This window comes from Dromiciops gliroides, chromosome 1 (assembly GCF_019393635.1).
Source record: "Dromiciops gliroides isolate mDroGli1 chromosome 1, mDroGli1.pri, whole genome shotgun sequence".
Lineage (NCBI taxonomy): Eukaryota > Metazoa > Chordata > Mammalia > Microbiotheria > Microbiotheriidae > Dromiciops > Dromiciops gliroides.
In genome coordinates this window covers 577,039,215-577,045,214 of record NC_057861.1, presented here as the reverse complement: position 1 = coordinate 577,045,214, position 6,000 = coordinate 577,039,215, and positions in this window count along the sequence as shown.

The window sequence follows — 6,000 nt, the reverse complement described above, 5'->3', positions numbered from 1 at the left end:
AGAAAAGAAGGAAAGCAAAAGCTTTTATAGAGGATGGATAGGGTGTCCACTTGAAAACTGGAAAGTTCCCTTTTGGGATGGGGTGGGGAAAGCTTGGATGCTTGTCATATTCCTCAGAGTCAAGGGGAATTTTTTTGAAATGATGGCCCTGGGGTTATCTATGTCTCCTAGCTCTGGTCAAATAGTAGCCATGCCTGACTTTCCTGCTATAGAATTTTATCTCCCCTTACCTCTTAGGTGTGTCTCTCCTGATATCTAGGTGATCAATCCAAACTTTAATAGTCCCTTGATTCCTTAATATGTCTGTCCTGTTATCTGGTCATCTTTGGTTTTGTTTCTCACAGGAGAAAATTCTGATTTATCCTAAGCCCCATGTCAGGGATGTTGTGAAGTAAAGCCTGGACCTATTCGATGATCAGGCTGTCAATTAAATACTCATCCCCAGCTGTTATATACACTAATGTTGAGAGTGCAGAGCACCCCAGAAGTTCTCTGGGGCACACCAAGGAATCTTGTCCTTGAGAAACTAAACCAGAGGACAGATACACCTAGAGAGATAAACGGAACCAGATTGGACTGAGCTAGCTTCGGGACCTCCACCCTTCATTCTGATCTCCCTTACCCCTGGGGAGATAACTTTGGGTGTGGCTTCGGCCTCTGTGTCCTGAAGAGACAGATGGCTTGAAAGATATGTAGCCACCCCTCACCCAATTCCTCTAGCCACCACCAGTGGGGGATGGTTCTCCCTCACTAAAAGAACTTTCCACAGGCAGATGGTCCACCCCCATCAGCCCCCTATAAAAGTATCTGCCGGTCTCCTGCTCGAGGAGATTGGTACCTCAGAGCCACATGCTTTGTTCCATACCGATCTCCTCATAAGAAGTCCAAGGATTTCTTTCATGGTTTCCCTTCCCCCCCCCTTCCCTTCCCTTGCCCCTAAATAAACTACCATCTTATTCTAACTGCTTTTGTGTGTAATAGGGTGTAATTCTTTAAAGAGGAATTCCTAAGAACCCCTACCCCTAACCCAAACCTGTACCCCATTCTCCCCATAACACTATCCAATACCAGGTGAATGCAAGGATAACCTCTAACTCTCTTTAACTCTCTTCCCATACCTATGTCCTTTCAAATGGACATAAAAGGGACACTCATCTTTATAGTTAACATGGCCTTGCAGATATTTGGAGTCAGCCCTAATCCCTTCCTACCCTTCTGGTTGTCTTACAATTCACTCCTGTGGAAATGTATTTTGATTTGGACACTCTGTCTTCGGGCTTTGAGATTAAAAAGCCTTAGGCCCTCGGGTTTTTTCTGTGTGGGAGGGGCTGGTGCCCCCTCCCCCTGCACTTCAGCTGAGCCAAAAAGCCCCGTGGGCTTTTCAGGACTCCAGGTCAGAAGGCTGGGGGAAAAAAAAGCCCCAGCTCCCTACGCCCTGAGGGAATCTACCCCAGAGATCCCAGGCTAGTCTAGATCGGCCTGTGTGGAGGTCCCTGGGTGCACAGCAGGGGGCACAGGCCCCTGGAGCCCTGGGTGTGGTACGCAGGGGACACTCAAGCATCCCCCCCCCCCCTGCAGCACTAGTGGGGCTGGTGGATTAGCTTGGTGGGGGGGGGGGGGCGCGCGCAGGGAGCCTGAGATTTGAGGGGAGAGAAGGGACATATATAGAGGGGAGAAGAGAGTGAAGGAGGAGGCCGGAAGATTAAGAGGATGGACAGAAGCGGGGCTGCTACAAGGACGCTAAGGAGACTGAGGCTGTGTAAAGAGAGGGGCTGATGGAGACAGACAAAAGGCTGAGAGCAAGGAGGCCAGAGGACGCTGGAGCACTAAGAGAACGCAAGGAAAAGCAGGTCTGAGAGAGAGAGAGAGAGACGCAGGGGTTCAGCAGGGCAGTACAGAGAGGAAAGTTAGAGGGGGGGTCGACAAAGTGAAAGGAGCTTGCAGTTAGAAGAAAGGAGCTAAGTGAACTGAAGCAGGGAAACTAGAGTGAAGGAGAAAAAAAGTGAAAGTTGGAGAAAGCTGGAGCATACCCTAAGGCAAGAGGTGCAAAGGCCCTTATTATATTAAAAGCAGACAGGTTGTATAATTTGCATTTCTTAACCCTTATCTCTTACATTTATTTTTATAAATAAACTCTGCTTTGATTATTTAATTAAAAGGCTTCTTAATCTGTTGCTTATCAATTTGGGAGCAGTGTGGATAACTTTTTAACGGGGCCCATATTAAAATAATAGCAGTCAGATAGCCAGCCAGTCAAAAGTCCTCAGATTAGTCCCCCAAAATTAGGCCTAAATTAGTTTAAAATATTTTCACACTCCCCTTTTAGTATTATGGCCCAGTGATATAGATCTTCTTTCTGTCCCTTGCACAAGAGACTCTGCCCCTCACTCCAAGTATTTTTACTGGCTGTCCCCTGTGCCTGGAATGCTTTCCCTCCTCATCTTCCCTTCCCTCCTTTACAAGAAACCTTTTCTGCCCCCCTCCCCCTGCCATGTTAGTGCCTTCCCTCTGAGATTGCCTCCAATTTGTCTTTTTTCTATTTTATTTGTACATAGTTGTTTGCATGGTGTCTCCCCCATAAGAATGGGAGCTCCTTGACAAAGGGGACTATTATTGTCTTTCTTTGTGCTTGGCACACAGTAAGTACTTAATAAATGCATATTGACTGACTGCCTCTGACACATACTGGCTGAGAGAGAGTCTCTCTACATTGATGAAAAAACCCAACTCATCTCATGAGCCTTCAATCAGCTTGTAATGCCCATGAAGAAAAGATTGTTTTCAGCTGCCCACACAAATTTTACCAGTTTAAGCACATGCCATAAGATATTTTGGGGCACCTGCTACTTTTCAAAGACCTACAGAGAAAGTAGTAGGAAACAAGAACTACCTGAAAGTTTTGAGTCTCTTGATAATATCACTTTTGGGGGAAGACTCTGAAGAAATTGAAGGAAGACTGATGAAAGTGTTGGAGGGGGAAATGGCCTAAGGCTTTTCAATAACAAGTAAAGGTTTTATATAGCTTCTTTCAAGGATATGGGTCAATATTGCAATAAGATATGAGCACCATAAAGAAGTAAGTGCTCCTGACTTGGCCAAGTCTAAAGAACCTTTGAGACCTAAGGATTTTCCTAGGATTTGATGGTTATTTTTACAAATTTGTTGAGAACTATGTTGTTTTACATAATTGCACATACATAACCTATATCAAATTGCTTACTCTCTTAGGGAGGAGAGAGAAGAGGGAAAGAAGGAGAAAAATTTGGACCTTAAAATTATATTTAAAAAGTGAATTTTAAAAATTGCCTTTACATTTAATTGGAAAAAAATTTTAAAAACCCAATCTAGGTTGTTATTTCCAGTGACCTCATTCAAACATATGACTAAAGAGGCTGGTTATCAAAAGGATCAGACACAAATTATCTTGAAGCCAATGGACAGACAGCTGTGAACAAGCATTCAAAGATATGGTCAGTTGCCTCACGCATGCTCTTGTGTGGGCCTACACAGATCCAAATCAGTCCTTTGTACTGCACACAGATGCCAGCTTGGAAAGCTTTGGAGTAGTCTTAGGTCAAGAGTGATATCACTTGTGGTTTTTTTTGTTTTGTTTTGTTTTTTTAGTGAGGCAATTGGGGTCAAGTGACTTGCCCAGGGTCACACAGCTAGTAAGTGTCAAGTGTCCGAGGCTGGATTTGAACTCAGGTACTCCTGACTCCAGGGCCAGTGCTCTATCCACTGTGCCATCTAGCTGCCCCAATCACTTGTGTTTTTGACAGTGAGACCTCGAAGTGGAAGATCCCTGAGAAAGTCAAAGACTATGTAGATGGAACAAAGTGTGTACTAAGAAGGGTCCACTGACATAGTCTTCCTGGTGCCAAGCTATTTGCTGTTTGACAGAAATGGGTTGTAGCACCAGTCAGCTATAAATTTAGCAGATGCCCTATTTAGGTCACATAACTCCAAAGCTAAGGCTTGAAGAGTAAAAATTATATATAAAACCCAAAGAGCTGGATTACAAACAAATAGCAACATAGCTGAAAACTTGGGACTTCTACAAGACAGCAGCATATTCACTGAACAGAACTTTCCTTGTTGCAATTGTCTGTGGATATAATATCCAAAATATATAATGAATTGATAGAAATATATAGGTATAAGAACCATTCCCAATAGACTGGTAGTCAAAAGTTATTAACAGTCAGTTATCAAATGAATAAATGCAAGCTATCAAGAGCCATTTGCAAAAAAATTTCCAAATCATTAATAATAAGTGTTGTGGGAATGCAGTGGGACCCCAAGAAACCTAAAAATCCCAACCCTCAAGATGAGGGAAAAGCAGCTCTCTCCCACCTCAGGTATGAGGCGTGGCAGGACATGACCCCAGTATGCTGATAAGCAATATTAAGGTATGCAAGAGGATATGCACGATATGGATGGATGCTGCAAACCAGATCCCCTCTTAGTTATCCAGTCCCAGTCTTTGCATTTCCCCTTACCTTGCAATTGTCTTCCCTTTCTTTGTTTTTTTTTTTTTGTGGGGCAACAGGGGTTAAGTGACTTGCCCAGGGTCACACAGCTAGTAAGTGTCAAGTGTCTGAGGCCGGATTTGAACTCAGGTACTCCTGAATCCAGGGCCTGTGCTTTATCCACTGCGCCACCTAGCCGCTCCTCTTTGTTTTGTAAAGATACAAAAGACCAGATCTTCTCTTACACCACAGTGAACTGTTCCCTGGCCATATTTTCCACTCTCCTAATAAATCTTTTTATTTTACAAGACTTGTGGTGAGCCTCCGATTCTTTGGGTGAGTTTCCCCACCCCAGGTCTCAAGTCCTCCCAAAAAGAAAAATGCAAATTAAAACAATTCTTAGGTTCCACCTCAACAACCAATAAATTGGCAAAGATAACAAAGGAGGAAAACAGCAATTGTTGGAGAGAGTGGGAAAAGAGGTACACAAGGGCATTGCTATATAACTATTCTGGACAACAATTTGGAACTATAACCAAAAAGTCATTGAATTCCATATAGCCTTTGATTATTAATATTATTACTAGACATGTATTCCAAGGAGGTCAAGTACACAGGGAAAAGACACACACACATGTATGCATGTTTATATGTATGTATACACATATGCACATGAATATTGCAGCATGCAACTGTAACAAAATAAGCATCCACCTTAAAAGGAGGATGGCTAAGCAAATTGTACATTATGAATATAATGGAATTTTATTGTGCTATAAGAAATTATGAGTATAATTAATTCAGAAAAATGCATAAAAATTATATGAACTTTTGCAGAGTTATGTGAGCATAGCTAGAACAACTTATGTGATGACCACAATAACATAAAAGGAAATAACTTTTAAAGACTTTAAAACTCTGACAAAGGGGCAGCTAGATGGCGCAGTGGATAGAGCACCGGCCCTGGAGTCAGGAGTACCTGAGTTCAAATCCGACCTCAGACACTTAACATTTACTAGCTGTGTGACCCTGGGCAAGTCACTTAACCCCAATTGCCTCACTAAAAAAAAAAAAGACTCTGACAAAAGCAGGGAATAATCATGGTTTCAAAAGAGAGATGATGAAATGTATCCCTTAACATAGAGCTGAATCATATATGCATTCTTAGACACAGCTCAATGAATTGATTTGTTTTGCTTGACTATATAGTTGAGCAAAATATATATATATTTACACATATACACACATATATGTGCATATGTGTGTATATATTTATATATACATACACACACACACACATATATATATATATATATATATATATGCATATACTTGTTATAGGAAAGCTTTTCTATCCTAGATGTTGGAGAGAGGTAGGTTAATAGATACTGAGATATGAAAAAAAGACATCAATAAAATATTATTTGAATGTACAGAAGAAAAAAGTATAAAAGGAGGTTCAGAGCAATTTTGTTACTACTATGTTAAACTTAAAATGTATTTCTTGACAATATCCAATTTATAACAGTTC